Raw genomic sequence first — 11,589 nt, 5'->3', positions numbered from 1 at the left:
AAAAAAAAAAAAAAAAAGAAGGGCACTTGTTATGTTGAGCCCTGGATATTATATGTAAGCAATGAATCACTAAATTCTACTGAAACCAATAGTACACTATTTGTTAACTAACTAGAATTTAAATAAAAAGTAGAAAAAAGGAGGAAAAGACAATTTAAAAACTTTTGACAAATCTAGCAAAGTAGATTTTATATCTATCTTTTCTGTTTTTATGTATCCTCAACTGTTCTCTTGACTACATTTTTTTAAAAGCTATTCTTTTTTAAAAATTTTTTTTATTTATTTCTGAGAGAGAGAGAGAGAGAGAGAGACAGTGTGAGCAGGGGAAGGTCAGAGGGAGAGGGAGACAAAGAATCCAAAGCAGTCTCCAGGCTTTGAGCTAGCGGTCAGCACAGAGCCCGATGCGGGGCTCGAACCCACAAACCGCGAGATCATGACCTAAGCGAAAGTCAGACGCTTAACTGACTGAGCCACCCAGGCGCCCCTTCTTGACTACATTTTTGAGGAGCAAATTTATATTTATTGCAGTGTAACTTACATGTAGTAAAATTCACCTTTTTTTAGGTGTATAGTTTTTTGAATTCTTAAAAATCATGTCATGTAACCACTACTAAACAGCTCATAGACTATATCACCATAAAAGTTTCTTTGTGCCCTTTTGTAGTCCATCCCTTTCCCTAATCCTCATTCCTGGTGATCACTGATCTATTCTTTGACTCTAAAGTTTTGCCTTTTCTAGAATGTCATGCAAATGGAATCATAACATATGAAATTCATTTGAGTCTGCCTTCTTTCACATAGTGTATTATACTTGACATTCATCAACTTCTTGCTTGTAGTTTGTTTATTTTTATTGATGAGTTTTATTCTATGACATGAATGTAAAATTTATCTATTTACCAGTTGATAAACTATTGAAATTTTCTGGGTTTTGGTGATTATGAATGAAGCTTCTATAAGCATTTATGTACAGGTGTTTGTGTGGACATATATTTTCATTTCTCTTAGTTGAATACCTAGAAGTGGGAATGCTGGGATATATATTTAAATTGATAGAAACTGCCAAATATAGATTTATGATAGATAATATCCATTTATGATAAAAAAAAAACCTCTCAAAGTGTGTACAGAAGGAACATACCTCAACTTAATGAAGGCCATAGTGAAAGGCCACATATATGCTCAATGGGGAAAAACTGAAAGCTTTTCTTCTAAGATCAGGAACAAGACAAGGATGCCCATTCTTGCCACTTTTTTATTTTGTTTTCTTTACTAAAATATAGTTGACCAAAAATGTTATGTTAGTTTCAGGCATACAACATAGTGATTCAACAATTCTATGTATTACTCAATTCTCACCATGATAAGTGTACTTATCATCTGTCACCGTAAAATGTTATTACAGTATTATTGACTATATTCTCTATGTTGTAATTTTTCTCACCGCTTTTACTCAACTTGCATTCATAGTACTGGAAGCCCTACTAAGAAAATTAGGCCAGAAAAGGAAATAAAAGGCATCCAAATTGGAAAGAAAGAAGTAAAACTGTTACTATTTGCAGATAACATGATATTATATGTAGAAAACCCTAAAGGCCCTATCAAAAAACTGTTAGAACTAAAACAAATTCCGTGAAGTTGCAGAATACGAAATCAAATAGAAAAACCTGTTGCATTTCTATTCACTAATAAACTATCAGAAGGAGAAATTAAGAAGCCTATCCCATTACAATTGCATCAAAAAGAATAGAATACCTAAGAATAAATTTAACCAAGGAGGTGAAAGACCTGTACGCTGAAAACTGTAAGACATTGAAAAAAGAAACTGAAGATGACACAAATTAATGCAGAGATATTCCATGCTAGTGGAGTCGAAGAATTAATAATGTTAAAATGTCCCTACTACCCAAAGCAATATACAGGCTCAATGCAATCCCTATAGAAATTTCAATGGCATTTTTCACAGACATAGAACAATCCTAAAATTTGTATGGAGCCATGGAAAACCCTTATAACCAAAGCAATCTTGAGAAAGAGCAAAGTGGAGCCATCATACTTTCTGATTTCAAACTTGATTATGAAACTCTAGTAATCAAAACTGTATGGTATTGGCATAAAAACAGACATCAATGGAACAGAACAGAGAGGTCAGAAATAAACTCATGTATATATGGTCAATTCAGTTATGGATAAATGAGGCAAGAATATACAATGGAGAAAGGACAGACTCTTCAATAAGTGGTGTGGGAAAATGGACAACCGCATGCAAAAGAATGAAACTGGATTACTATTTTAGACTATGATTGAATACTTAAATGCTTAGGGGCGCCTGGGTGGGTTAGTCGGTTAAGCGTCCGACTTTTCGCTTAGGTCATGATCTCGCTGTTCTTGGGTTCGAGCCCCGCGTTGGGCTCTGTGCTGACTGCCAGCTCGGAGCCTGGAGCCTGTTTCGGAGTCTGTGTCTCCCTCTCTCTCTGACCCTCCCCTGCTCACGCTGTCTCTCTCTCTCTCCTAGAAATAAATAAAAAAATAAAAAAATAAAACTTCAATGCTTAAGAAGACCTTAAACCATAGATGAAAACATAGGCAGTAAGCTCTCTGACAAAAAATCTTGGAAAAAGTTAAAAAAAAAACAATTTTATCTATTAATACAATACCATAGGTAAAGTCAAAGAACAAATAACAAAATGGTAGAAACTGTAATGTATATCACAGAAGAAAAATAGAAAAATGGGCAAAGGTCATGGATATATAAATCATAAAAAAGATATAAAATGGCTTATGAACATGTTAAGAGATGTTTGATTTTACTCATAGTAAGAAATATGCAAATTAAAGTGGAGATACAATTTCTCTCACCCATTAGGTTGGCAAAAATTGAAAACCTTCACAACATACTCTGTTAGGTTGTAGAGAAAAAGACATTTATCTATAGCTGGTGGGCATGTAACATGCTACTATTCTAAAGGAGTGGATTTGGCAATGTCTAACAAAACTACATATACATTTACCTTTTTACCCAGCAACCCTGCTTCTAGGAATGTTCCCTGAAGATACCCTCCAACAATGTGAAAATACAGATGTGTAAGGTTATTCATTACAGAATTATTTGAAATGGCAAAATGATGGAAAATACTTAATGTATAAACATTGGAGATTAGATGAATAAACTTTAGTTTCTATGTACAATAGAGTATTATACAACTATAAAGAAAGAATTTTTTTTTAATTTTTTTTAATGTTTTATTTATTTCTAGGAGAGAGTGAGAGAGACAGCATGAGCAGGGGAGGGTCAGAGAGAGAGGGAGTCACAGACTGAAACAGGCTCCAGGCTCTGAGCTGGCAGTCAGCACAGAGCCCGACGCTGGGCTCGAACCCACGAACCGCGAGATCATGACCTAAGCGAAAGTCGGACGCTTAACCGACTAAGCCACCCAGGCGCCCCAAGAAAGAATTTTTTAAAAAAGAATTTCAGGGGTGCCTACATGACTCCGTCAGTTAGGTGCCTGACTTCAGGTCAAGCCATGATCTCATGGGTCATGAGTTTAAGCCCCATGTCAGCCTGGAGTTTGCCTTGGATTCCGTGTCTCCATCTCTCTCTGCCCCTCCCCTACTCATGCTCTGTCTCTCTCTCTCTCTTTCAAAATAAACATTAAAAAAAAAAAGAATTTCATGCCACTACTTTTTGTGCTACTGATTTTATACCTTTCCAACATTTTTTTCTCAGTTGCTTTCATTTTTTATTGGTCAGGGAAATAACTCTTATTGAGATTTAAACTCCGATGAAAATTGTAACTGTTTCATGCAGACCTGTTACACAAAATGCAGACCTGTTACACAAAAATTTAATTTAAGGAATAAATACCCTAGACAGACAGCTACCTTTACAACATTCAAAACTACAAATTTCCCTTTGAGCACTTGCACTGTATCTCACAGAATTTTATATGTTGTGATTCGATAATCACTTATTTAAAATATTTTCTAACTTGTGATATCTCCTTTGAAATATGAGTTGTTTAGAAATGTACTATTTAGGAGTGCCTGGGTGGCTCAGTTGGTTAAGTGTCTGAATTTGGCTTAGGTCATGATCTCATGGTTCCTGGTTTGGAGCCCCGGTTTGGGCTCTGTGCTAACAGCTCAGAGCCTGGATCCTGCTTCAGATTCTGTGTCTCCCTTTCTCTCTGCCCCTTTCCTGCTCACGCTCTATTTCTCTCTGTCTCTCAAAAATAAATACACATTAAAAATATTAAAGAGCTATATTATTTAATTTCCAAATATTTGGACATGTGTTGGGTATCTTGTTACTGATTTCTAATTTAATACACCTTGGTCAGAGGATTTATTTTATATAATTTAAATTATTTTAAATCAATGAAGATTTGTTTTAAAGACTAGCATGTGGTCTGTCTAGGTGAATATTCTATGTGCACTTGAAAGAATGTATATTCTGTAGTTGTTGGGTAGTATTCTATAAATATCAATTAGGTTAGATTGTTTGCTAGTTTTGTTGACTACTCTAATTCCTACTGATTTTTTAATACATTTTTTAAAAATTTTGTTTTCATGTTCATTTTTGAGAGAGAGAGACAGAGAGACAGAGTGCAAGCCGGGGAATGGCAGAGAGAGAGAGAAACACAGAATCTGAAGCAGGCTCAGGCTCTGAGCTGTCAGCACAGAGCCCAGTGTGGGGCTTGAACTCACAAACAATGAGATCATGGCCTGAGCTGAAGTTGGACACTTAACTGACTGAGCCACCCAGGCAATCCTAAATCTTACTGATGTTTTTTCCTACTTGTTCTATTAATTACTAAGTGCAAGATTTTCAAATCTGTAGTTCTGATTATGGATTCATGTATTCCTCCCTTTAATTCTGTAAGTTTTTGCTATATTTGGAAGGCTCTTGTTAGATGTATACACATTTGATTTTGTTGCAAAATTTATGTGTACTACCTTATGAAATGTACTTTGTCTATTGTTCTCTTTTGTATTATTTTTAATGCTTTTCTGTTTTTTCCCCCAATTTCCTTTCTTATACTTATACATTTATGTGTACTTATTGTCACTTATTTTAAATTATTTTAGGAACAGAGAAGTACATAAATAAATACAAATACTGCCTTTTTCTCTTAAGTGTACTTTTATATCTTGGAGATTTTCCCCCCTACTTATTTTTAAAATACAAAGGAGAAACATGAAAATTCCTTTCTAACTGAAGGTGATTATCTCTTCCTAGAAAATAAAAGTCAATTTTACAACATCAACATTCACAAAAATGAACTTAAACCCATTCCTGTACTTCAGCAAAATTTAAATGCCATGGGAATCTATCTAACAGATGATAAAATAAAGGAGACTTTGGATAACACTAATCCTAACAGTGAGTAATTATTTCAATTTAAAATAATAAACTTTGAGTATTTCAGAAATTTCACCCTAAATGCCCCAGGAGATATACTGCCATACATCTTTTAAAAGAAAAAGTAAAAATTATTTGTTTTCTATCAATTTGTGAGTTTTTTATCAGAGGAATTGATGTTCAAAGTGCATCTCTGATAGCTTTATTTTAGGTCTACTCTGCATATCACATGTGTCACAATAAGATTGCCAGTCCTCTCTGTTATTTTTGTGTTTATGGCTCTGGTGTTATAACATCAAATAGTCTTTTTTACAAGAACATCTGAATTCTTTTTTTTTTAAGATGAAGTGGTGAATTTTAAGGATTTCATCAGAGAATTGAACAACAGTGATGAATTTATCGAGTGCCAAAGTAAGTATGAAATTGGAAATGCATATGAACAGAAACTTCGTTTTTTGGGGTTGGTGTATGTATAGGTATGTGTGTGTATAAACCATATATATATATATGTATATGGTTTATATATATATGCACTCTATCAAGCCCCCTTTATTTGCATTTTCTCATTTAAATTTAGTTGTATATATTTTTTAACTCTAGGTTTTCATACATATCAACACATGTTTTAATACTGTAATATTCTTGAATTATTTTTAAAAAGTCTCTGTTGTCTCTGTTTCTTCCTTGTATTGTGTTTTATTGCTATATTCCTTCTTTTTTCCTTACTAATGATAACATCTTATAATCATCTTATAATCAAAGTAATCTGGTTTTGGTTTTTTAAATCACCTCTAATGACTTTTCCCCTCTCTATTCTTATCTCTCTTGTTTATTTCTTCATATAATGTTTTTACATTTGCTCTCTAGCTCTTTGTCAAAAATATTAGCTAAATGCTTAACTTTATTCAGTCTGTTTTGAAATTTCATCACAGTTCTATCATGGAGACACTAAAACAGCCTTGGACTACAGACATGGAGATTGAGAATTGTAGTACTAAAACTGAGGTTTTAAAATTAATATTATTTTAAATACTTAAAGTATTATTTAATACTTAAAATAAGTATTAAAATAAGTAGATTATCTCTAAATAATCTGTACTTGGAATGCAGTTCCCCTCACTATCTCAGGATAAGTTTGGTGGGAACCTTGACAAATTAATTCTATATTCATTTGGAAGATTATAGATCTATGAATAGCTAAGATCCTTTTGAAAAAAAAATGATGAGGATCTTGCTTTATCAGATATTAGTACATAGCATAATGCTTAATGCTTTTTTAATATAGACCTGTGCAAATAGACCAGAACATCACATTATAGATCCCAGTAGAGACTTTTATTAATGGGAACTTGGAATGTGATAGAAATGACATCATCAGTCAGTGGGGGAAAAGATGTATTATTTAACTTATGATTTGAGAAAATTATCTTACAATGTGGAGAAAATGAGGTAGAATCCCTATACTTCATACCATATACAAAAATAACCTTCAAAGAATCAAATGAATGTTAAAATGGATCTCAAAGGTAAAACTACAAAGCTGATGGAAGGAAATGTAAGAAAAACTATTGTGCCTTGTGATTATAGATGCCTTCTTAAAGATGTTACTCCCCAAAAGCACAACCATAAGTTTAAAAGGGATTTTATTATATGAGAAATAAGGATTTCTGTTAAACAAAGGACTCTAAAAGCATGTAACAGACTAGGAGAAAATAATTACAAGATAACTCACAAAAAATTAATCTCTCGAATATAAGGAAATTCTGCAAGTCAACATTAGAAAGAAAAAATCAATTGGAAAAATAAGTAAAGATATGAGAAGTCAGTATACAGGAGGAGAAATTCAAATAGCTAAATATGTGTCTGAAGAGAGTTGGCAATACTCGTGAATTACTGGTGGGCAGATAAAATGGTACACCATTCCAGATTGCAGACTAGCAGTACTTGTCGAATTCAGTATGCATACTTCTTATGATCCAATAATTCTATTCCTAGATAAATAGCCCAGAGAAGTTTCTTGTAGAGACATGTACAAGGATGCTCCCTGGAACGTTATGGGAGGAAAGAAATGAAAACAACCTATGAGTCCATGACTAGGAAAATGTTTCAATAAATATGATCCATATATACAAGTCATAACAATAAACTAGATTTATATTTGCACCACAGAGAGACTTCAGTAATAATATGGTTCCATGAAGAAAGGATGAAATGGAATAAATGTATAACATGCAATGCTTTATATAAGTTTGATTTCTCCTAATGCCCATAAAACACAACTCTATATATTTTTTTTGGATAAACACATAATTCTAAATAGAAAGATGAGATTGAAATAGAAAGATAGATTGAAAGAAATAGAGAAAGAGATTGAGATTGAAGTGACAATATTAATAAACTTGACTTAAGAAACAGATTAGAGTCCTTTGTATCCTAAAAACATATAATACATATTCTTTTCAAATACCTATGGATATCCACAAAAACAGATGATGTATTTAAGCCACATATAAAAATTTTAATGAATTCTAAAATCTAGAAGTCATTCAGACCACATAGTCTGACCATCATGTAGTAACATTAAAATTATTTTTTAAAATATTTTTAATTATTTCTGAGAGAGAGAGAGTTTGTGTGTGAACAGGGGAGGATCAGAGAGAGAGGGAGACACAGAATCTGAAACAGCCTCTAGGCTCTGAGCTAGCTGACAGCAGAGAGCCCAACGCAGGACTCGAACCCACGAACCATGAGATCATGACCTGAGCCGAAGTTGGAAGCTTAACCGACTGAGCCACCCAGGTGCCCTGTTGTGACATTAAAATTATTGTGAAAGAAAGGAAAAGTGTTGTTTTTAAGATGAAAAACAAATTGTCTTCTAAGTAATTCCTTGGTAGAAGAATAAAGGAAACCTGAAAGATTTTTAGAAATGATGACAATGAAAGCACTATGTATCAAAACGTGTAAAGTGTGACCAAAAGAATCTTACAGGATATTTTATAGTATTAAACACTTTTATTAGAAAACAAGAAATATAAAAAATAATTTATCTTTTTTTAAAGTTTATTTTGAGAGAGAGGGTGTGCATGTGAGCAGGGGAGGGGCAGAGAGAGAGGGAGAGAGAGAATCCCAAGCAGAACCCCTGCAACAAGCCAGATACAGGGCTTGATCCTATGAACCATGAGATCATGACCTGAACCAAAATCAGGAGTTGGATGCTTAACCAACTGAGCCACCCAGACACCCCCAAAATAATTTATCTTAAATGTTCAACTCATGAAGTTAACCAGCAACATAACCAATGAAATAGCAGTGCAATCCTCCCGAAAAGTACTAGTCAGGAGCTAACAAAGTTGAAAGTAGAAGTTAGTGAAATAGAACACACACACACACACACACACACAATTATCCATATAATCAAAACTTGGTTCTTTCAAGAGACTAATAAAGAACTCTTTAGGAAAGTATGATGAAGGGGAAAAAATAGGGAGGACATAATAAATAAGACAGGTATAACTTGGATACAAAGGAGATTAAAAGATATAAGTGAATAATACTTAAAATTAAGTTACTAAAGCACCAAATTATTGGCATCTCATCAACCACTGATGTTCTTTCCAAACATTTAGATAAAGACAGAAAGGGCTGGCTTTTTTTTTTTTTTTACATGTTTATTTATTTACTTTTGAGAGAGAGAGCGCGTGCATGAGCAGAGAAGGGGCAGAGAGAGAGAGAGACAGACAGAGGATCTGAAGCTGGCTCTGTGCTGACAGCAGAGAGCCCGATGTGGGGCTCAAACTCACAAACTGTGAGATCAAGACCTGAGCCAAAGTCAGACGCTTAACTGAGCCACCCAAGTGCTCCTTATTGTTTCCCTATTATGGCAGTATTTTCTTAGGGATCATTTTGGTATTTTGTTTTTGTTTAGCTTCCTGAGTTGAACTCGTAAAATATTTTGGTCTGTCTTGTTTTCTGATATAAGCACTGTAAACTTATAAATGTAGAGCTTTCAGTTTGGAGAGTATTTCAGAGAGGCAAAATCCCTCAAGACTGTGTATTCTGGAAAATGAATACATTTCACCCAAATCAAGTTATTATGTGCTTCTCTGGATAGACTGACCAACTAGATATCTGTATATTTTGTCATCTCTCCATATAGGAATAGAAGATGCATGTAATGTTGTTAATAGTGTCTTTGATGGGAAAGTTGAAGTTAAAGACCTTTTATCTGCCTTAGAGGGCCTGGAGAAACCTTTAAATGAAGAAAAACCTGAGGTGTTACAGAACTCTGAAGTAGATGGTGAGTACTTGAGTTACCTATCAGATTTCCTGTTTAGACTATACGTGTTCACGCTGGCTCATTTTTTTTTAAAGAATAATAATACCATATGTTTAGGAAGATTGTCATGGAACTGATATGTTTATATATTGGTTACCGTGAATTTTTGGAAGTCTTTTGGAAAGTGTATGGATACTTTTCTTTATTTGGAGAAGACTAATAGAAACAAGTGCTGTTTTTATCCATGTTTTAAAATCAGATACTTTTAGGGGTGCATGGATGGTTCAGTCAGTTGAGTGTCCAGCTCTTGATTTTGGCTCAGGTCATGATCTCAGGGTTTGGTAGTGAGATCACGCCCTGCATGGGGAGCGGGGAGAGGGAGCTCTGCACTGACAGCATGGAGCCTTCCTCAGATTCTCTCTCTTCCTCTCTCTCTGCCCCTCCCCTGCTTTCTCTCTCTCTCTTTCTTTTTTCTCTCTCTCAAACATAAATACATAACCATTAGAAATTTTAAAAGAGATGTTTCAAACATTACAAAAATAAATAAATAAATAAAATCAGATACTTCTTTTTTTTAAAGCTTTTTTAAAAAATGTTTTTATTTATTTCTGAGAGAGAGAAAGAGCGAGCAGAGGAGGGGCAGAGAGGGAAACAGCATCTGAAGAAGGCTCCAGGCTCTCTTTGCCTTTGAATATACAAACTAAAATTCATCCAATTTTGTTTTGTTTTTGTTTTGTCTATGGCAAACACTCTTTGGGTAAAAAACAGTTTCTGCATTACAGCCTTCCATCAGTTTGTTTGGTCTGGGAATTTCTTATTTTCTTGGCAGCAGATTGATGAATTCAAGATTTTTTTTTTAAACAATAATTTTATTTAGAATTTTTTTGTTGTTTTTAGTAGGAGGGCTGATCCAGATATTCAGCTACTAAGTACCAGAAATTGAAATCATGCTTTTTTCTTTCAATTAAATTAAATCAGACCCTGGGGCAGGCTGGTAGATTACTGGCACCCTCTCCCCTTCCAAGTTCACACCATAATGTGGGAGATAAAGGAAGAGCTCTTAAAACTTCCTCGCAGTGTGTTTGTGGTGACACTTTGTTGTTAGAGCCTGAGGTAATCGTGCATCTGTGGGAAGGGAATTGGGAATGGATGCTCCCACAGGGTAATTCTCACCCTTTCCCATCAAACCCCTAGTTTCTTTCTCCACCTCTCCCTCTCTTTCTTTCTGCCTGTCTCAGGACAAACTCTTCCTCTCTATTTAGGCATTTGGCATATTTTCTTCAATGACTCTCGGTTTTTGCAAAAACAGTCTCTATAAAAACTTTCAGTCTACAAAAATCTCAGGAGGGAGGGAGTATTTAAGGCCAAGCTAACTGCTTAAAACAAGAATGATGATCAAACTATCCTGCCACTTCAAGAGGTATAGTGGCATAGCTCCAGTATTTGCTCTTTTGACAAATTCCAATAGGCTTCCAGAGAAAGGTAACTTTTGAATCAGGCTAGAGTCCACTAACTCAAACGCCTGCAGTAGCCAGGTACATAATGCAAATTAATAAATGAGTGGGTATAAGACAAAAGGAGGGGATGTGGACTGTAGGGTGACTTGAGAGCACGTATCCTAGATAAAGATAGTTAAATTCAGATGGAAAGAAAATCCCCCCACTCCCTAGGACAGCGAACATGACTGAATCTCAGCTGTATTCAGTCTGAGGGCTACCAGCCTGTGATCCCTGAAGCAGGCTTCTGTAGGATGGGAAAACAATCTTTTCCTTCTACCCTTCAAAGGTTCCCAGCTGGAGCTCAGTAACAAAAGACAGATCAACAAGAGAAAAGCATACACATTTAATATCAATTTTACATGAAAGGGGAATGTTCCTAAGGAGTTGCTAAACTGGAACGTTTTAGTGTTAGCTTTGATGAAGGGTGGAAAATGGTAGAAAACTGTGATAGGACA

Source organism: Hyaena hyaena, unplaced genomic scaffold, assembly GCF_003009895.1.
Source record: "Hyaena hyaena isolate Hyena2069 unplaced genomic scaffold, ASM300989v1 scaffold_378, whole genome shotgun sequence".
In the NCBI taxonomy this organism is placed as follows: Eukaryota; Metazoa; Chordata; class Mammalia; order Carnivora; family Hyaenidae; genus Hyaena; species Hyaena hyaena.
This window is presented reverse-complemented; position numbering follows the sequence as displayed.